This window comes from Dermacentor andersoni, chromosome 6 (assembly GCF_023375885.2).
Source record: "Dermacentor andersoni chromosome 6, qqDerAnde1_hic_scaffold, whole genome shotgun sequence".
Lineage (NCBI taxonomy): Eukaryota > Metazoa > Arthropoda > Arachnida > Ixodida > Ixodidae > Dermacentor > Dermacentor andersoni.
The window spans coordinates 4,506,338-4,528,760 of NC_092819.1; the positions used below are offsets into that span (position 1 = coordinate 4,506,338).

Genomic DNA, 22,423 nt, shown 5'->3' on the forward strand with positions numbered 1-22,423 from the left:
AGAAAAATTCAGGAATGATTAAACATTCACACTCATATCGAATGCGCAAGCTTCGCCAATGCATTAACACGCATGATATCTGAATGTACCACATATAAACACAGTAAATACGAGGAACCTTTATGCCCGTAGATTACTAACACTGTACTTACAGCTATAAAGGAAAAGGATTGGTGGTACCAAAAACGGAAAAATCAGAAAGATAACAACTATTACCTGCAAAACTTTCTAATCTCTCGCAACCGTATTGTGGTTCTAATCCGGAGGCGAAAGAAAGAATACAACACTTTGTTAATACAACAAGCACAAGGCGATACTAAAAATGTGGGAGGTTGTAAAAGGTGTAATTGATCAGCCGGTTAAAAAACAAATCACCCCTGAGCAGGTTGATGCCCAATGTGCTAAAATGTTTAATGCATACTTTACTAGCATTGGTCCAGGGCTAGCAGACCGTATTTCACCCAGTGAGAACAATTTCAATTGCCCGGTCATCCCTAGTACATTTTGCTTGGAGCAGATGGACGAGCATACTGTAACCTTGGCTATATCAGACATGCCTTGCTACAAAGGTGCTGGTCACGATGGCATTACCGTAAAAGCTGAAAAGCTCAAAGAAAACATTGATGTTCTTGCGCCAGTAGTTACAAAAATATTTAATGACTCTATGAGCTGAGGCACATGCCGTGACATTTTAAAGATCGCACGAGTTTCTCCCATATATAGAAGTGGTGACGTCAGTGACCCTGGAAGCTATAGGCTTATTTCTGTGCCCAGCAGTATAAATACTGCATTTGAGAAGGTCATTGCAGCTGAATTAATAATAATAATAATAATAATAATAATAATAATAATAATAATCGACCTGTTTCATGTCCATTGCAGGACGAAGGCCTCTCCCTGTGGCCTCCAAATACCCATGTCCTGCGCCAACCGATTCTAACTAGCGCCCGCGAATTTCCTCCCGCCTGGGTTACCACGACGTGAACAGACCATGCTATACCGTCTGTGGCTAGGCGTTGCCTTTACAAACTTATATGCTTTCCTCATAGGAATGGCCAACAGCCCCACGTGTGACACATGTAACATCGACGAGACGCCCGCACATATTACCTGTTTCTGCCCGCGATACAGTGCTCAGAGACAAGTGATGTGCAGAGTACTGGACCAGTTGGACAATCGTCCACCTTCAGAACTAAAAGCTTTAGGCCAATGCTCCGAAAGAACATCCGCGTTGAAGGCCTTACTCGCGCTATTAAGGTTCTTGCGGTCTACGGGGCTTCACGACAGACTCTAAGAATGCCGCCTCCTACCGCTCTGTAGTGTGCCCGCTTTGTTCGTGCTTGTCTCCCTTTCTTTCTATCGCCCCCTTCCACTCTGTTTCTCTTTTTATCCCACTTAACCCTCCCCCCTGCGCAGGGTAGACAACCGGAACTATCTCTGCTTAACCTCCCTGCCTTTGTCTGCATTATTTTCTCTCTCTCTCTCTCTCTGATTTCATCGCTCCACCTAGTCTTCTGCCATCCTCGACTGCGTTTCCCTTCTCTTAGTACCCATTCTGTAAACCTAATGGTCCAATGGTTATCTTACCGGCGCATTACATGACCTACCCAGCTCCATTTTTTTTCTCTTGATGTCAATTAGAATATCGTCTATACTTGTTTGCTCTCTGATCCAAACCGCTCTCTTTCTGTATCTTAATGTTATGCCTAGCAATCTTCGTTCCATCGCTCTTTGCGCGGTCCTTAACTTGTTCTGAAGCTTCTCTGTCAGCCTCCAAGTCTCTGCCCCATATGTCAGCACTGCTAGAATGCACTGTTTGTACACCTTCCTTTTCAATGATAATGGTAAGCTTCCAGTCAGTAGCTGACAATGTCTGTCGTATGCGATTCAACCCATTTTTATTCTTCTATGAATTTCCTTCTCATGATCAGGGTTCCCTGTGATTATTTGACCTAGGTAAACGTACGCCTTCAAAGACTCCAGAGGCCGACTGGCGATCCTGCACTATTGTTCGCTTGCCCGGTTATTCATCATTATCTTCTGCATATTAATCTTCCACCCCACTTTTACACACTCTCTGTTAAGGTCCTCAATCATTTGTTGTAACTCGTCCGCAGTGTATCTGAATAGAACAATGTCATCGGCAAACCGAAGGTTGCTGAGGTATTCACCGTCGATCCTTACTTCTAAACCTTCCCAGTTTAATAGCTTGAATACTTCTTCCAAGCACGCAGTGAATAGCATTCGAGATTATGTCTACTTGTCTGACCCCTTTCACTTTTCACTTTTCTTGTGTAGAATTAAGGTGGCTGTAGAAGGAGGAATAAACTTTTATTTTGGAAACAGTATTCCGGGGTAAGCCTCGGTTTTACTCTCGGTGGGAGGTCTCCTCATTCCAGGAACCCTCTGGCCTTCGCTGCCTCCTTGGCCCTGGTGACAAGGCGTCGTTGTTGTTCCAGGTCCTCGGAGACGAGCTTGGCCTCCCACGTTTCTATGAGGTCTTCGCTTTGTCTGGCGTTGCAACAGTCTCTCGGTGAAGGCAATGCGTCTTTGTCTAGATGCCATGGACATTCGATGATCAGGTGCGCTAAGGTGTCCGGTACGCCGCACATTGGGCAGTGGTATCCTTGTAGCGTTGGGTACAGTCTATGCATGATGATTCCGTGGATGTAAGTATTACTTTGCAGTCTTCTGAGTGTAGTGCTTTCTTCTTTGTTGAGCTTTGGGTGAGGTGGTGGGAACACCCTGCGTCCAGCCTGTGATGTTGAAGGATCCCTGAGTACGTGAAGGCTTACGGTCTCTGACTCCGCTGACGCAGACCGGGCGTCTCGAGAGCAGGAAGGGTTGGCCCGGCAGGTGTGGCCTGGGGCCGCGGCATGTGCCACTTCGTTCCCCTCCAGCCCCTCGTGCCCAGGAACCCATGTCACGCAGGTGTAGGCGATCGGAGTACTGCGGTGCTTCAATATCTTCAGTGCTTCTGTCGACACGCGACCCTTAGCGTAGTTCCTGACGGCTGCTTGAGAATCGGAGAAGATGACAGCTGCGTCCATGCACGTGGTAGTTGCTAGGGCGATCGCCGTCTTTTTTGCAGTCTCGGGGTTTTGTGCACGGACTGTGGCAGACGCTAGCTCTCTGCCCTGGGAACCTACGACGCTCAGGGCGTAAGCGTTTCTTTGCGGGTATTTGGCTGCGTCGGTGTTTCTGGCGTCCGGATCTTGCCTGTGTCTTCGCCATAGAGCATCCACTTGGGCTTGTCTTCTTTCCTTGTGGTACGTGGGGTGCATGTTGCGTGGAATTGGGGCTATGCACAGGGATTCGCGGAGGTTTGAAAGAATTTTATTTTCGGTCCGTGGTGGCTATAAAGGTTTCACCGTAGCTCAGCCGTTGCAGCACTGATCTTCCGGTGGGCGTGAGCTTCAGTCGTTCTAATTGACTGGCTTTGTGAGCTTCAGCTAGTTCTTGCCAGGTGTTGTGTACGCCCATCTTGAGAAGTCTTGTAGTCGAAGCTGTAGATGGTAGGCCCAGGGCGATTTTGATGGCTTTCCGTATTTGAATGTTAATTTTTTCTACCTCTACATTTTTCAGCGCGAGGTAGGGCGTGCCGTATGTTATTCGACTGGTGAGGAGTGCTTGCATCACGCGTAGCGTGTCTTGTTCTTTAAGTCCGCTTCTATGGCTTGCAACTCTCCTGACGAGATGCGTGAGCTGTGATAGCGTTCACTGTAGTCGCGGGAGGGTGGCCGCCCCGGACCCATCTTTGTGTATGTGTAGCCCTAGAACTCGTAGGGTTTCCACTTTTGGAATGAGCGTTCCATTGAGGGTGACGTTAGGATCGGGTTCATCGTAACCGGGTGGTCTGCCTCTCGTTCTTGACTTGAGGACGAGGTGTTCGGACTTCTCGGGAGCACAGCGGAGGCCGCATTTGTGCAAGTAGCTCTCGATGGTATCTACTGCTTCCTGTAGGGGTGTTTCTTGTGTTCCAGTGTTTGAGACGCTTGTCCATAACGTGATATCATCTGCATAGAAAGCATGTCTTACGTCTGGTATCGCGTCGAGGAGGCTGGGTAGTTTGATCATTGCGACGTTGAAGAGCAACGGCGATATGACTGAACCCTGCGGGGTGCCTTTGCTCGGTAGTCGGAAGCTGTCGCTGCGCAGGTCGTATATTCCAACTGTGACCGTGCGGCCCGTGAGGAAATTCCTGACATAGTCGTATGTCCGAGAACCGCAGCCCAGGTCTTCGAGATTGCAGAGGATAGCTTCGTGACTGACGTTGTCAAAAGCTCCCTTTACATCGATGGCTAAAATCGATGATTTGCTTCTGGTACTCAGGTGGTCAATGAGGTCTTCCTTGAGTAGAAGGAAGACATCTTGCGTTGACAGGCTCTGCCTGAAACCGGACATAGTGCTTGGAAAATATCTGCTGTCTTCGAGGTACGAGGTTAGCCGGTTGTGAATCATATGCTCAAAAAGTTTCCCTACGCACGAGGTAAGGGAAATTGGACGCACATTCTCGATGCTGAGCTGTTTATTTGGTTTGGGGATCATGCTAATCTCCGAGTGCTTCCAGGCAGCCGGTAGCTTTCTTTCTCCCAGCATGCATTGAAGTACTGGAGCAGGGCTGCGGTAGCCTGCTGCGGAAGGTTCCGAAGAAGCTTGTTCATGATCCTATATTTGCCCGGGCTGGTGTTTCGGATGAGCCTCGATAGCGCTGCAGAGAGTTCAGCATGCGTGAAGGGTTGGTCAAGGTCGGGGTTTGGTTTCCCACCGTAAACTTTGTCATGTGCCGTCGTACTAACCGGTGGGTCGCCGCACAGCTTCTTCTGAATTTCTCAGAGGAGGTTCTCTTCCGATCCGGCGTGGTTGTGCACGAGGCTACAGAGGTTCTGTCTCTGCTGCGTCTTCGTAGGGCCGTTGTCGAGAAGGTGTTAGGTATGGCCGGACGCCAAGGGCCATACCTCTGCCCCCTCACCTTCTCTTGGTGTGGCACCATGGGTGCTACCTCGTCCCCCTCACCTTCTCTTGGTGTGGCACCATGGGTGCTACCTCGTCCCCCTCACCTTCTCTTCGCCGGACCCCACGGCACCGGAAAGATCATTCACTCTACCTCCTGAGCCGGAGCCCACGAGCGCCGGAGAGATCATTCACTCTACCCCCTGGGCCGGAGCCCACGAGCGCCGGAGAGGTCATTCACCCTACCCCCTGAGCCGGAGCCCACGGGCGACCTCTTCCGCTCCTCTCATGGTCGTGCCATCGTGTGTGCTTACCTCATCCCCCTCACCTTCTCTTGGCCGGAGAGCTCCCACGGCGCCGGAGAGGTCCTTCACACGACCTACTCGCCGGATTCGTCGAAAAGAGGATCGACTTCTCCTTCCCGTGCTTGGTATTGCAGGAGGAGGGGCCTTCTCTCGGTGCCTGTCACGTGTCATCGTCGGAAGCAAGATCCCGCCCACACGATTGTAGAGAGCCTATTTAAGGGGCTCCGAAATGTACTTGTGATATACTTCATACTTCATCCTCTTATTTTCTTTCAACTACCTTTGAATAAACAGTGCAAGTTTCGCACTAGCAAATCGTCTCGCCCTTGCTCGGTCGCCATGGTCCACCGGATGCCTGCAGCTCGCCGACAACGCTACGCTACCCAATAAATAATGTCGGTCGGGCTTCGAAAGGCAGGAGCCTCTACTTCTCGGCAGCAGTACGGTACGCTACCCTGGAGTACGCAAGAGACGGGTCACTAGCGGTGGGATCGCCTACAGATTTCACCTTTGAGTTGCCTACACATGGATGCCTGCAGTTCCTGGACATTTTCATTATTATTGCTGGAACCCATGCGTGCTGGAGGTATCAGCCTCAATAAAAAAAAGGTATTTTAAACTACCAGTCAGCTCATTCGAAGCTTGTAAAAAGGGGAATTGCAAAAAACTGCCTGCGTGCTGCTCTTGATAAGTCCTGCCAGCATGAAATGCAACATAGCGTGTTCCTACAATTGCAAAGACTGCACAGCGCAGGATTTCAGCATGATATGGTCACCTCGGTGCTAGAAACCCTTGCCAAGGAAGCGCGGGGCCCATCAGAGCTCCGCCCAAGCGTAGAGCCGCAACGTCGTAGACCTGTTGCCATCCCGTACTACCACCAAATCTCCCACCGCCTCAAAAAGGTGGCTGAAAAATGTGAAGTACCGGTGGTTTTCACGGCGCCCAAAAAACTGGCGGGCATGTGCAACATGGTGCAGGGTAAGAACAAAAGAAATGAATGTGATATCAAGCACGTCGACAGGTTCGTCCCATGCAGAGTAGGGGTAGAGTACCAGATACCTCTCTCCTGTGGCAATAGCTACATAGGGCAGACGGGACGGTGCCTAAACGTCAGACTGCAGGAGCACCGCGCAGGAGTAGAAGGATTGGTGGGGGGTGGAAAACTGGCTGACCATTGTCGCCACTGTCGTAATTGCACGCCTAGGTTCCGCGACACTAAAGTCTTGAAGATGTTTACGTCACAACTGAGCCGTGAAATATACGAAGCTTACTGTATAAAAATGCAATCTGGCAGCTGCGTAAGCAGCTCTTCAGTATCATTGAGCGATAAAGAGTTCAACTATTTACAAGCAAATTTGTGGCACTCACGCCCGCATGCCAACGTCGAGTGATGGCTGTCTGATGATTGGCAAGTGTGATTACGATACCTGAATAAATGTGAGATTTCCCGTAGTAAATCTTAGTTGAAGTTCCGCGCCTGTCTTGTGTGTTCCTTCTTTGTCCCTTGTTTTTTAGTGCGGTTACATGATGCATTCCATTAACGACCACCAACTAGCCCGCTTATCCCTGTTAAAAATGCAACAAACTGGTTGCTAATGGAGGGATCGCCGCCCTGAGGTGCAACAAACTGTTTGCTAACGGTGGGATCGCCCCTGAAGTGCAACAAACTGGTGGCAGCGGTGGGATACGGAATCCTGGAGACCCCAACTTGGACGACAACAACGAGATCGTAGCCTCTTCGTCCTGGCAACAACGTTCGGAAAGAAGGTGTCTGGATCATGACTGCATATGGTGAGTGCACGGCTTTTCTTCACTAAGATATCACTTGGCTTTTACATATTTTTTGGAAAGTACATATCAGTGATTTTTCTTTAAACCGTTGACGGAAGTTTGAGTACGTCTAGGTTGTATAGAGTGAAGGATTAGCAGCACTAAGGGCAGCCATGAACTTGAAGGCAATAAAGAAGCCGGAATTGTTGAGCTTGGCCAAAGAGTTGGGCCTCCAAATTGCCGAATCAAAGAGAAAGCCGGAGATCATTGAGGCGATCGAGGCGATCGGGGCAGATGACGAGGAACTGACGGAATGCTGAGAGAGCATTAAAGAGAAAGAAGAAGAGCGTAAGCGCCTTGAGGAAAAAGAAGAGCGTAAGCGCCTAGAGGAAAAAGAAGAGCGTAAGCGCCTAGAGGAAAAATAAGAGCGTAAGCGCCTTGAGGAAAAAGAAGAAGAACGTAGGCAAAAGCACGAGAAAGCGGTAGCGGCATTGAAAAAACAGATACAATATTTTCAGCAGTTAAAAGAACAAAGACAACGCCTGTCTGAAAATTCTGTAGGCGGTACAGAGCAAAAGAATGAGAATGTGCCTAGCAGACTTTCGCCAAAAGCCGACGAGAAAAGTATTATTGCCTGTGAGATTAGCGACCCAGTCATACTCGAACGGAAAGGGCTAGCTGCTAACGATGCCTTAGTGGCAACAAAGGCGTTTAAAGGCCAGAGTGAGAGCGACGAGGTGCTGTGCCAACAGAGGACTGTAGAGACAGCTAGGCCAGCTGCGACCAAATTGGCACAGTTACCGCGCGTGTGCGTCGCATCTCATGGTAGCGAGGTCGTTAGCGAGGTACAGAATACTGCGGACTTGACGTACGCGAGCACCCAGGTCGAGTCAGATCTGCGTACCGAAGTGAGGTGCCAGCTGGACGATGCAGTTGAGAGTAGTTCTCGGGATGGCGAGCTCCGTAGCTCACGAGAGAACAACTGCATGGTTCAGGGATCGGTGCGGCTCTCCACCAGTCTAAGTAGCCTAGAGATGGTTGATTTAATTAGGAGTCATTCGGACTGTGCGGGTGAGACAGCGCTCGAGACCGACGGGCTGTGTGTCGATACACAGCGTGAGCTGGGCAATGCAGTAGAGGGCCGTTCGCAAGAGTGCGAGTTGCATAGCTCGAGTAAAGCCTGCTGCATTGTGCCAGAGTCGGTTGAGCTGTCCGCCAGTCGAGGCAAAGATAGAGTCGATTTAAATGATAATCACTCAGACTGTGCGGGCAAGAGACCGATCCGGGCCGATGAGATGTGTGACGGCCAGCACGAGAAGCCAGAAGGCGACATGAAGGAGCATTCAAAGAGAAAGCGCCGCAGAAAGAAGCGCCGTAAGAATCGGAATGCGATGGCTAAAGTAGCGAAGCCAAAGACGGCAACAGGCGCGAAAAGGCAGGGCGCAGCGAAAAGAAAGGTGCGGTCGTCACGAACGATGTTGACGCGTCAAACACGTTCGAGCCACCGGTCAAAAGGGGACGGAGAAGCATGTTCTGCACGGACGCGGAAAAAGGGCACGGGGCAGTTAAATTCCTCGTCGTTCCGTCGTTCTTTTCAAAGCTCAGCGTGCAGTACAAAGAAGCGCAAGGTGGCAAGACAAGACCAGGTGGGGAGTAGCGACGCGGTCAGTCGAGGTCATGCTGAAAGCGGGGCGCCACGACGCAAATTGGTAGGGGACTCTAACGTCTTGGGGGAGCTGATAGTGAGTCAGCCCTTTTGTTGTTCCTCCGTAGCCAGAGTAGCTTTCGGTCCGCGACCCCCTCGAGTTCGGCTCAAAGTATGAGTCAGTCAAAAACGTTTGAAACGGGAGACCAAGGGAGCTTTCGTAGAAAGGAAGTGTTTTGTTTTATTTTTGAACATTTGGAAAATTTCGCGATTTGAGACTAGAGTTTCTTTGAATGTGTAAAGTATGAGCTCTGTTTATGTTTTTTTAGAGAGGCTCGAGATTTGAAAGACGCGGTTTTTTCATTAATAAGTAGATAGGCTTTCAATTTTTGTGTGTAAGTAACCTGAGTGTCAAGGTTATCATTGAGAGGCCTATGGTAACGCGTGTGTGTTTTAGTTAACCTTCTTCGTTTTATGCGCTTTTTATGGTCTAAGGTTAACCGTGTAATTTTTTGGTGGGCGCATGATTTGCACCGAGAAGCGGTCTTAGTCCCATTAGCGCGTGTCCTGTGTGGACGGAAGGAAGCAGAATTATGACTAGGTTGCTCGTGTGTTGAGGGCAGCCGTATTCTGACTTCTCTAATGAGCGTGCGTAGAACGAGTTATTATCAGACGCAATTTGTTAAGGGTTCTGCGGAGTGCGTAAGTTACGCAATTTTACTTGCTCGTTTAAGCTACGTGTCCTGTAGGGACTAAAGGAAGAAACGTGAGTAGGCGTAAAGAAAAGTTTGCCTACGACGCAAGTACGCGTTGTGAATTGTGACCACAAGGCTAGCGCACTTGTGATAACGTACTTGTGAAGACGGCCAGACTGTTCAGTGGCACCAATGCGCGCGATAAGTACGCCACCGCGGTAGGTAGGAAACATGCGGTTCGTGTAGTTTGGGCGGTGCAGAAGCTAGCTTGCTATATCGCCACAAGAAGGGTAAGCTTAACGGCAATGCCGACGGTTTAAGTCGTTGCCCCTAGAGTGTCGAAAGCCTCATGCTCATCCGGGTTTCCGTGGCATTTTTTCGTTCATTCATATGTTTCCGAAGTGAAGCCGATTGTTAGCTGATTTTAATAACCACGTCCTAACGCTTTCAAGAAATGGCCGTTTTTAGTGTTGAGGAGGGGAGGACGCGCGTAGGGAATGGGAAAGGTGTAGCGGGTTTTCTTTTTTGTTAAAAGCCGGGTGTGTCTTGGGGGAGAGTGGCCTTGTGCTCGCTGCTTTGTGGTTGTGGGTCCGCCACTGTTCTGTGGTGATTGCTTGCCCACGCAGGAGACGAAAAATGGCAAGACCTGCTTGCAAGACCAACTTCACCAGACCGGACTAGAGAAATGTCACAAGAGCGCCACGAGGACGGATGACCACTCCCCGGAATCTACCTGCTACGAACGAAGGGTTCGTGACCTCTACGGAGAATCCTGAACCGAAACGCCGATCTCTCGTACAGCGGCTGCTGGCCCCTACACGTCGGGATCTTCCTCCCCCGCCGGAGAGTCTGTTAGGTATGGCCGGACGCCAAGGGCCATACCTCGTCCCCCTCACCTTCTCTTGGCCGGACCCCACGGCGCCGAAGAGATCATTCACTCTACCTCCTGAGCCGGAGCCCACGAGCGCCGGAGAGGTCATTCACTCTACCCCCGGGGCCGGAGCCCACAGCGCCAGAGAGGTCATTCACCCTACTCCCTGAGCCGGAGCCCACGGGCGACCTCTTCCGCTCCTCTCATGGTCGTGCCATCGTGTGTGCTTACCTCATCCCCCTCACCTTCTCTTGGCCGGAGAGCTCCCACGGCGCCGGAGAGGCCCTTCACACGACCTACTCGCCGGATTCGTCGAAAAGAGGATCGACTTCTCCTTCCCGTGCTTGGTATTGCAGGAGGAGGGGCCTTCTCTCGGTGCCTGTCACGTGTCATCGTCGGAAGCAAGATCCCGCCCACACGATTGTAGAGAGCCTATTTAAGGGGCTCCGACATGTACTTGTGATATACTTCATACTTGATACTTCATCCTCTTCTTATTTTCTTTCAACTACCTTTGAATAAACAGTGCAAGTTTCGCACTAGCAAATCGTCTCGCCCTTGCTCGGTCGCCATGGTCCACTGGATGCCTGCAGCCCGCCGACAACGCTACGCTACCCAATAAGTAATGTCGGTCGAGCTTCGAGAGACAGGTCGCTTGCAGTGGGATCGCCTACAAATGCAACAAACTGGTTGCTAACGGAGGGATGGCCCTGGGGTGCAACAAAGGGCACGCAGGAGATGCCACGTCCTCTTTGTGCTCAGGGTTCCCTGGAGTTTGTCGCAAAATGTGTGCCAGTTCTGTCTTCCTAATCTCTCTGCGTATGCCTGTGCTTGCTCGGTGAGGAAGGCCATTCGCTTCTTTAATTTCTTGTTTAACTTCTGTCTCTTCCACCTCTTGAGGAGAGCTCTTCTGGCTTCCCAGAGGTGGAGGAGGTGAGTGTCGACGGCTGGCACTACTTCATTCACCTGTGTTGTTTTCGTGTGGCGTTCTGCCGTGTCGAGGACTTTCTTCAGCCAGTCATTTATGTTCTCGATGGTGGTCTCGCCATGGACTTTGGTGGTCTCGACTTCCACTCCGTTACCCGGGCCGTTCCAAGCCTAGCGGGCTTGCGAGTGTGAGCCACAGTTATTTGGAGGATGTGGTGATCGCTGTCCAGGGTTTCTGGGAGTCGACTCCGTTCTGCCGAGGGCACGTTTAGCGTGAAGGTGAGATACGGGTTTGTGTCTCTGGAGACACTATTACCTATCATCGTTGTTTGGAGTGGGTCATTCCACATGGTGAGTCTGTGCTGCTGTGCAGTGTCGTGCACTCGGGCTCCTTTCTTCGTGGTGGTTTGGTATCCCCAGGCCGTGTGTGGGGCGTTGAAGTCCCCTACTATAACGACTTGATGACCATCGGTGCGCTTCTTAATTTCTCGGACAAGGTGGTCCAAATCTGAAAGGGGGTCTCTGGGAGGGCTGTACACACTGACTACGAATACGCTCTTGAGCGATTTCCTCTCCCGTATGGTTAGATTAAGGTGTGTTCGATCGGTGTATTGACGGGTTGCAATTCCTGTACAGTGAGATTCTTCTTGGTGAGAACTGCCATGCGTTTTGTTTGTACATAGGCGTTGTACCCTTGTAGCCCGACGTTTTGTGTATTTGTTTCTTGCAGCGCTATGAAGTCGGGTGGGTCTTGTTTGACAAATTCTTGTAAGGTAGCATGCTGTGGTCGATAGGAACGACAGTTCCATTGTCATATGCGGAGAATCGAGAGTGCATTTGTAGTCCTGTGATTAGGGACCGCCATCTTCGGTTGTTTCTGTTCCCTGCCGGCGCTCGCGGGTAGGTGAAACTGAACGAGAGGCACTGCGGTCGTTTGCTCGCGGCCGCTTTCTGTCGGGCTGAATGTCATTTAGTGACGTGTTGAGGTGCTGTTTTGTTACGTACGTCTTCTTGATATGGGCTATGAAGTTGTTTTGTTGCGCTGCAAGTCCATCCACCTTGGCGTCTAGCGTGGTGACCTTATTGGCTATACTTGCAGCGAAATTCGTTATTGCTGCCTGGACGATTTTCTCAATTGTGTCGTGCGTACTTGTCATGAGAGTTTCTTGGAGGATTTGGAATCTTGCGTCAACTACGGATTGAACATCTGCGTCGGGAAGTGAGGGTCGCGGCTGTGCAATGCTGTCTTGGACTTTCGTACATCTCTCTTGCAGTTTATCAATGATATCTTTTTGCTCCTCGCACTTTTGTAGAAGCCTGTTTATGTTGTCTTGCTGTATCTGTTGACATTGGATTAGCTTGTCGATGAGGGCCTGTTGGCTTTGTAGTTGACTATTTTGATTGTGCAACGTGTTTTGTGGAATTTGCACCTTATTTTCGAGAGCCTGAAGGGCCGCAGTTTCGGCCGACAAGAATTTGGAGCTGCTCGTGGTTCTCAATCCACTCGATCCGCTTACCACATCCGCGTAGCTCACGCGTTTGGGCGAGTGCGAGCGTGAGCGTGATCGGGACGGCGATCGGAGTATAGATCTAGATCTACTTCGTTTGGGGGTGCTGCCATCACTGCCCCTGAAGCTGGTGGTTGAGCTTCCTAATTGTGGGAATTGTTCGCCGCCTGAGCTCCAGCGACTGTCTCTCCCTTTGAGCCTGTCGATGCGTTGCTGTCGTATGTTGAATGGCGGCGGCTTGGGTTTCAGTATTTTGTTGCAATTTTTGCTTGCTGTTTCGTGCCCTTCTCCACGTAACTTGCATGCGGGTTTGCACTCGTGGTCGGGTAGTTGATCGGTTTTGCCACATTTAGAGCAGAAGGCTGGCAATGGTCTTGGGCAGACATCCTGGCGGTGTCCCGTGTTTCCACAGGTTCTGCAGTATTGCACTGACTTGCGGTAGGGTTGGCATCGAAAGTCGAGACTCTGGAAGCGGACGTAATAAGGTACGTGCGGTCCTTCGAAAAAATATCACGGCCGCGGACGATTGCCCGAGCATACGAGCGTGGAGGACGGTTTACCTCGCTGGTGCGCGAAGACTTGCCTTGAGTTCTTCTTCACTCGTGCCGGGCAAGAGCCCGCTTATTACGCCTCTGGATACATCGTCCGGGGTTCTCGTGTTGCCTTTTACAGTGAAGAAAGTGCCGCCAAGTTGTATTCTGCTGATGCTTTCGAGTTTCTTCGCGTCTTCCCAGTCAGCCGTGCTTGCAATAATCAGGTTCTCAATTCTCTGCACTTGAACACACACTTTTGCGCCGAAGTCTTGCTGCGAGAAACCGCTGGCTCTTCCGATGGCGTGCATAATGGCGACATTGTTCCACTTTGCAAGCTCGAGGCCTGGTTGTGGGCGGAATACGACCTTGTAGTCGTCGACTGGTAGAAGCGGCATTCGGGGTTTTCGCTCTTGCGGTGGTGGTGGCTTTCCATTCGTTTGTTGCTTGGCTGGGTTGCTTTCTTGTGTCGTTTGATGCTCTGCGTCCTTCTTGCCTTTTCTGCCCCTCGTAATCCAGATGCTCTCGCGTTCAATAGTTCTTCCGCTGCTTGCGTCATAATTCCAGGCAGTTTCTGTGTTGCTTACCTCAGTCGGGTCCATCTGCATTGTGTTTGTATCTTCCAATCGTTCTCTTGGTATGTTGATTGCTTCTATTGCTGCTTCGCTCGTCTCGAGAGCTCGTCTCTGCGTGGGCAGGCGCCCGTGCAATGCTCGCAGATACGCTCGAGCGGCGCGAGCACACGCCACGGGGTTGCAGCCGCTCGTTCGGCGTTGGGCTTACCTAGGCGGCTGTGCAGCCGTTGCAGAAATCGGTAAATATGACACTCACTTGATGGTGGCTAGTGTCCACCGATTTCTCTCGTCTTGCCGGTTATGCAGTTGGCAAAATTAAGTTGGTCGCTGGCCGTGATCCTGGTTGACAGGCACGAGAAGCGGGAGCCCATGTGAAGCGCGTCTGTTCTCCACGGCTCTCTAGCGGCTTTCTGGCAGTGGAATCTCTGTAGGTATTTTCCAGGGTATTTACGTAAGCGATCTGTACTCCTTGATTACGCAATGCCTCTATGGCTGCTGGGATCTCTACTGAATCAAATGCTTTTTCGTAATCTATGAAAGCCATATAGAGATGCCTATTGTACTCTACGGATTTCTCGATAACCTGATTAATGACATGGATGTGATCCATTGTAGAGTATCGCTTCCTGAAGCCAGCCTGTTCCCTTGGTAGACTAAAGTCCAGGTTCGCCCTTATTCTATTGGAGGTTATTTTGGTAAATATTTTATATAATACTAGGAGTAAGCTAATGGGCCTATAATTTTTCAATTCTTTAACGTCTCCCTTTTTGTGGATTAGTATAATGTTTGCAATCTTCGATGTTTCTGGGACCCTTGCAATCGATAGACACTTCGTATAGAGAGCCGCTAGTTTTTCAAGCATTATGTCTCCTCCATCTTTGAATAAATCGACTGTTATTTCATCTTTTGTCGCTTTCCCCCGTTTCATGTCTTCATCTCTAGTTATAGGAGCAATTTCTGTATCCTGTTCATTATTGTTTCGAATAGAGTACTTCTGATTCCTCTGTGTACTGTACAGGTCAGTATAGAATTCTTCCGCTGCTTTTATTATACCTTCGAGATTGCTGATGATATTACCGTGCTTATCTTTCAGTGCATACCTTTTGGTTTGTCCTATGCCAAGTTTTCTTCTCACTGATTTCAGGCTGCGTCTATTTTTTGCGGCTTCTTCAGTCTTTCTCACGTTATAATTTCGAATATCCCATATTTTCGCCTTGTTGATCAGTTTTGACAGTTCCGGCAATTCTATCTTTGAATACTAGTTGGAGTTAAGGTCAACTTCACGTCTCAGCTTTGTAACTCTCGGAACGTTTGCGTTGATTAGCTCGTTCGCACGTAGTCGCATTTTTTGTTATTGTTTGAGTTTACTCTTTCTGTGACGCAGTCGTAGTGACTAACTGCGTCGCTCAAGCTTCGTCTGCCAGTGGCGTTTTGTTTGCGTAACCGTGATTGCGATCGTAAAACAGTGTGAGGGTGGAATAACTAAAGTTTTGTAGGCATTTGTGCCACGATCGGAGCACTTGCTGCACGTGATAATTGGCTGGCTGCGCTGCTGAATTTTACAACGCGTTTTTTTAGGCTGCTATATTGCTCGTGCCAAACAATGTTGTGGGTGTGCGTTCACCGGAATAACGAAAGTTTTGGAAGGCGACTTGTTAAACTGCTTCTTATTTACACGTCGTCGGGTGCATGCTATAGTCGGGTACAACTTTAGAAAAAGGGGGGAGGCCCCGCCCAGATGATCGAATCGCGACAGCCGGTTGCCTCCGCGACTAAAATAGCCCCGCTCAAAAGACCACGCCTCTAAAGCCAGTAGTTCTCAGTATAAAGACTTTTGTATTCTCACGACTGGTTAGGCAGAGCTCTTGTGATAAGAATGCTACAGCGCACGCCGAATAGCGAAAGAAAAATAATCCCGTGCCTTCTACAATGCTGCGCGTTGTTTGCTTTTTAGCTTCATTGCAAGGGACAAAGGAAGAAAGAGCAGGTCTGCATGGCTTTTGGGCTGGCTTATATGTAGACGGCACATTTAATATTGGTTTTCCGAGCTCAAAATTAATCAGTTGCTGTTTTACAAGTACTAAAAAAAATGCATTTATCGAAACCATTGCAAACCTGGGGCGAGAAGACGATCGAGGCAGGAAAGGTACGAAAATGCTTCATTCATCGTTTTAAATAAATACTCTTGGTTTTAAATAGCATAAGAGTTATATTTTTGAGTTTTGTGTTTTCACAAACTTATCTTCAAGAATGTGATAGTTTTTTTTTTTGTTCCTTTCACGGCTCTTTTTTTTTTTTGCGAGGTTGCAGTGTCACCAGTTCGCGTAGCGAGCGTCAGCGATGCTCGCTGCAGTCTTTCGTCGCCGTATCACGGCTCACAATAAACGCACGCGGCACAAATGGTGCATCGTAAGCTCGCAATAATATTTCCGGCATCGTAGACCACCACAAACAGTTTGGAAATTCACTCTGACGAGGGGCAAACGCATACGACTGACGCGATTCGGCCTAGTTCGATGCGCGGGCGGCCGTCTTCTCCATCGGCGGGGTCACCGGCCTACCGGCTCATGACGTCAGTGCGGGCCCATTGGTGGAGGCTCATGGGCATCCGCCTTGGAGGAGTAAATGCCCCTTTTGTGTGAAGTTTCACCCGTCTATAGTATGATGGTGAGGTCATGTTTAAGTGTCAGCTGTCTGTAACGATCGAAACGTCTCCGCTACTTATTCGACTATTGCTCGTTCCCATGTTGTATGTTTAGTAAACGGGAATGTTTGTCTCTTTTGACTGTTAATTAAATTTCGGTGATTATCAGTGTCGCTTAAGCTTCGCCTGCCGTTTGCATTTTCTTTGCGTAACCACGATTGCAAGAGTAATCGTGAAACCGCGTACGGCTCGAATAATGGCACTTTTGTAGGCATCCGTATCTCAATGGCAGAAGCTCTAACACATGGTAGTTGGCCAACCGAGCTGCTTTAGTTTTCTTTTCTCTCGCATTCGCTATCCTTTGGGCCAACGTATGTTCTCACTTGTGTGCGCGACGTGCTGTACGTGATCCTCATATTGCCATTGTATTCTTGGCGAAGCTACAGCGGAGATATTTCTTTTATTGTCATAGAAACTGCAGGGACGCTCGTGGCGAAATTCCGCCGCTGCGGCGCAGCCAGTGCAGCTGCGCCGCGGTTCCTTCGCGCGCGGCTTGAGCGTCAAAGGAACTTAGCTCGGCAAGGCCTGGAAACGCGTTGGGGCTCGAAGCAGCGAGAAAGGATCGCTTGTCGCTTCAGCACGCCAGCATTGCGGCAGCGAATTTCCGGTATGTCGTCCAGAGAGATGTATTCGTGGTCGCCTGTGCACACGGCACAGACAACAATTTAATCGGTAAGCGAAGGTTTACTGTAATTTACGCTGGCGATAACACGTACAGCTGCTTAATTTACCTAATATAGCTGTCTGGTAATTTGCTATCACTATCACTGCTTCGCCATTCGGGAGAAACTGCGTAATTATTACTGTTTTCGCCTCGTTTGACAAAGCGATGCTAACGTAGGGACATTAGGATGATTCCTTTTATTTTTGCATAGAGTTGCAACAATTACTGCTTTCCTGGTGACAGTCAGCTCAGCTAGTTGTCTAAAGCCACAAGGAAGCAAAGTTGCTGTCAGAAGCAGCAGATTGCTGTTAAATGTGCGGCTTGTTAACATGCACATGGTGGATAATAATTTGTGTACAGATTTCTAACACGTCTTTCTGGGATACCTTACAGCCATGCTCTGTGCCTTCCATCAGGCTGATGTCACTTTGGGTCGACATCATTATTCGTTGCTGCTCAGTACTGGAGCAAGCCCACAGATATCGGTTAGCTTTCTTAGCACCTCTGATTGGAACAGTGCATTTTCGTGTGCATGACCGCTGAAATGATCCTGCAGCATGGCTAGTAAATTATGTAGCTGCGGACGTACCCGTGATGTCTTCTGTTCTGTATCTGCACCAAGTGGTAACTTCCTCGGCGGCTGATGTACCGGCGAACTCTGGGATAGCTTGTCTTTCAAAAAATAAAGCGCCAACAGTGACATCACAATAAGAAGGAACAAAGACAGGACAGTGCTCTGTCACTGTTGGCGCTATGAACTAACTAGCCCCACAACGTGTTCTACTGCAATAACTTGTCTCTGTGACTGTTGAAGCAAGTTCACAGAAATGCCCCACTAAATTTCTTAGCACCTGTAAACTACAGTGAACCTTGTGCCTGCAAACGCTTAAGCCAGCCTGCAGCAAGCTTTAGTAAATTGTGTAGTCGGGAAGACACCTGCAATCTTTTCAGAAATATTTGTATCTGCCGCCATGGAAGAACAGCCACCATCAGCCTCTGGTCACTTTCTTTGAGGCCGTCTGATATCAGGGACTCGTTAGGAGGAATTTGTTTGTGTGACTGCTGAAGCAAGCCGACTCAAACGCTGCTAACCTTTGGTACGGGTGACCTCAGAGAATGTATTCTTGTGTCTGTGACCTCTGAAGCAAGCACGTTGCAAGGTGTTAGTGAAGTGTGTAGTAGCGAACGTACCTGTGACGTCTTCAGCATTATTTGGCTGCGACCACGGAAGAAAGGCCGCATTCAGACTTATGTTAATTTTCTTAGAGGCCTTCGAGCTGCGAATTGAAGTGAATTTGTATACGTGACCACTCAAGAACAGCAAGGATTTTGTAAATTCTAGTACCTCTGAACTCTGTTTGGTTTGGTGCTGAAGCAAGTGTCTTGTAACTGCTTTTGTACCTGTGTACCCTTATGTTGCGTTCATGTCTGTAAATGCTAAAGTGGGCCTTTAGTAATCCTATTATTGACCAATGTATCTCTAAAATCGTTGGTATTTTTACTGTGTGTGACCGCTGAAGTAAGCCCGCAGAAATCCTGAACGAAGTAGATTCCTTGATGGCTGAGACCTCTGAACTTTTCAGCAAATGTGCTTATGTACCGGCAACCGCTGAAGTGAGCCAGCCCGCAGTAGGCCTCTTAGTAACTTCCTTTGTACCCCACCCTACAAAGGGATTTCAAAATTCTTTTACTGGTCGAGGTGCATCTGCAAAATATTAGCTCAAGTGAAATTGTCTCATCACTACTCGAAAATGTTTGCTCTAATGACTTTCACCAGTATGTGTCATGGACGCAGAGTGCATTTGCACTATTAATGAGTGACCATACAGCGGCTGTTCGCGTCTACGGCCGATGAACTAGTATCAAGTAACTTCATTAACGCCTAATGTAGTTGTCATACCTTGAGCATAACTTGTGCTGCTGTAACTACTGAAGACGGCCCGCAGAAAGGCTCTAGCAACTTTGTTATAGTGCCTAACATATATGAACTTACCAGCAAAGTTTTCGTTGATCGGCCTGCGACCACGAATGTGAGCCTGCAGCAAGCCTCATGATAACTTCTTAGTGGCCCCACTGCGAGTTAAGTTTTCTTGCTATCGAATGTGCATTTGTAAACAGTTTAATTCCTGCACACTTTTATTGGCCATAGTGCGTCATGACTTCTAATGGCTGAGCTTGTATGATGAAATTATTGGGCCTTATTTGTTTGCATTGATGTGCTTTACTGAAAACTGCTTAGTGCATTTGAGAGTTGAACTTGTAATCTTCCTGCAAGTGTTTTATTGAATTAAATGCGGCATTTTTAATGAGATTATCAAATGATTCAGCAGCCTGCAGAACATTGTTTTGTAGCTTTGTTCCAATTAGCACAAAAAAGTATAGTTTGCATCTCCTGACTGCTTGTAGTTTATGCGATATGTTTTGATTTAATGCATCTTTATGAAGTACTGTGTAATGTGTTATCTTGCCATAGCAGGAAATTAGGTACACAATGCTTAGCTGCGGTGCAGCTTTATTTAGTATGCTTTGAGATGCGGTAGGCTGCATTTCTGGCCTGTCTCCCGGTACTTCAGCTTTTGCATGACAGAAATGTTTGGTCGCCTTACTGGACAACTGGGATGGATCTTCAAGAGCCATGCATTTCGTTTTCATTGTTGCCCCACAAACCTACACAAAACAAGGACAAGCTTACTTCATTAATGGTATGTAAAATGCAGTAGGATGGCTGCACTGCTAGGGCACATTCTGAGGGACCTCCCTATTATATAAATGTATCATCAATGCGGAGGCCCTGTGCATATTCTAAATTCACAACCAAATGTCCCATAAACGTCCTTTGGACGATTGGTAACACAAAATGGCCTAGAAGCGTCCTACATTCCGACAATAATGTCCTTAGGACGTGCTCGGGATTATGCAGTAAGAATAATCCATATTTAAATATCTCTTGGACGTCCGAATGTTTCATTCTGACGTGCGTGGGACGTTTCTACGAACGTCCATTCGCGTGCCTGGGACGATTCTATGGACATCTAAAAGGACCCACAGGATTTTTACGTATGTCCTAAGGACATTTGAATGTCCCGCTCTGAACATCTGTTCGACATGTGTAGGCATTTGGTGGTTGAATGGGATCATCCAGCCTTCTAACAGTTCCTGAGAATGTCCGGTTGTCCTCGTTAAAAAAATATGCAGTGCCACTCTGTGAAGGTGGATGACCAGCGAAGCTGTGTATGTGGGCTCCTTGATGGCGAACTGTCCATTGCCGTGCGTCAAACGTCGCGTGCACGGAAGGCGAGGCGCGGCTAGTCGCTGCTTCACGGTGTTGAGCCTAGGAAGATGATAAAGCACCGGGGGTATACAGAACCCATGTATTGTTGGAAAACGTGGCACGACACCTTTTACTAACGAATCCTGGCACGTAGAACAGACGGGTACTATCGTGAGCAATATGAGCAGTAACACGCGAGCGCGTGTCAAATAGCGTTGAAACCGAGGTGGAGCGATACGCGGAGGGCGCTGTCTATAACAGAGGGGAAAGGGGGACGCTCGTCCACTAACTGTTGGTACTCCCACCGCGCTTGCGTTTGTCGAAAACGGCAGCTTACGGCGTTTCACTGGCCGCCGATAGCGGATAATACGGTTACGTGCACAGTAACTTACAGCGAGTAACTTTTTTAGTCATGCTTTTCTTTTTTTTGAGACTGTTCCTGCGTTTAGCGTAAGGTATTTTCAGTCATACCCCCACAGGAACTCATGTATATCTTATGAAGCGCATCGTGTCACGCGTTCCAGAAAGACGGACAGATTTCCCAAGGAAGTAGCTCTCAAATTTTGACGTTTCAAAACAGTGCTGCTATTGGCCACGCTTCGGTGCACAAAGTTATCAGTAACCGCAATATCAAACAGCTTTATCAATGTTCGCTGGCGGTCGGAAGTTCTGCACTTTGTATAAAGAGACGCATGGGGGGAGTGCTAACAGTTATTAGAACAGCGCCCTCTTTTCCACTTTATTTCGATGGTGGCCGCCACGTATCGTTCATAGCGGGGTTCGAGGCTATCTGACACGCACTCCTGTGTTCTCGCTCATATTGCACACGACAGTACTTAACCGCACTCCGAGGGAGCACATTGCTTCTCCGCAGCGAAGTCCATCGCGCGTTGGTCGACGTCCCGCAGTGCAGTAACAGCTGTGAGGAAAGCCACAAGCGGTCACCACACACAACAAAGGTCACACAAAATTGGTTCCCAACAAACTCCCTCTGGAGCCTCGCTGTCGCTCCGGTGAAACGTTCCAAGTTTGCGGGATCGGGGCCACATGAACGGTTCGCATTTCTTTCCGCCTCGCGGTCCTGTGGGGCAGCACACTTACGGGACCACCACCACAGGAGAGCGGAACGAAAGGAAAGGAGATACGCAAGGGCTTGGAACACAAAAAAAGAGAGGGCGGTACGAAAATAGACATGGCCGACGCGGGTCAAAATGGGGTATCTGGGCTTATCCGCTTAATATCTGATACGGGTTATATTTGGACCTAAGATATTAAACTTACTCTCGCAGGTTGGCGGAGTGCTTAAAGCCCGTTTCACCTCCGCCGCGGGTCGGCCCGGTATTGCGCTATCTTCTGGATCGGCCCACGTAAGGGGAGAAATTCTCGATCTACACAGCTCGATAGACGCACGAATTTTTTGCAGAACCTAGCCATATACAGCTTCGCTGCGAGAAGATGGCTCCATAGGGTTCTGTGTCGGGTATTGCCGCCTTAACCGAATAACGCGCAAAGATGTGCACCCTTTGCCGCGCATCGACAATGTCTTTGAAATTCTAGAGGGAGCAGAATTATTTGCTGAATCTGTGCTCCGGGTACTGGCTGGTGCCAATGGCAGAAGCCGATCGCCAAAAGACAGCCTTTGTAACACCTGGTGAATTCACCGTCATGCCCTTCGGCCTCTGCAACGCGCCTGATACTTTCGAACGAATGATGGATTCTTCTAAGGCTGAAGTGGAACACGTTCCTTTGTTATTCAGATGACATCGTCTTTTTTTCCACCGACTTTGGTCGCATCTCAGCCTCCTCGAGCAAGTCCTTGTGTGACTCTCTACTGCAGGACTGCAACTAAATTTGAAGAAACGTCACTTCGGCGCTCGCAAGCTTACTATTCTCGGTCATGTAGTTTCAAAAGACGGTATCTTTCCGGACCCTAAGAATATTAGCGCCATATCCGAGTTCCCCAAATCAGCCACCATGAAAAAGCTTCGCTGCTTCATCGGCCTAT

The 22,423-nt window shown here is 49.0% G+C and overlaps 1 long non-coding RNA gene and 1 pseudogene across 1 annotated transcript; both read left to right on the top strand.

Moving 5' to 3' along the window:
* Positions 1-16,834: 16,834 nt before the first annotated feature.
* LOC129382211 (uncharacterized) lies at positions 16,835-19,458 on the top strand. The gene is made up of 2 exons (XR_008610303.1): positions 16,835-17,155; positions 17,541-19,458. It is a non-coding gene; the product is annotated as an uncharacterized lncRNA (long non-coding RNA).
* Positions 19,459-21,610: 2,152 nt separating this feature from the next.
* Positions 21,611-21,790, top strand: LOC126521759 (U2 spliceosomal RNA; annotated as a pseudogene).
* Positions 21,791-22,423: the final 633 nt, after the last annotated feature.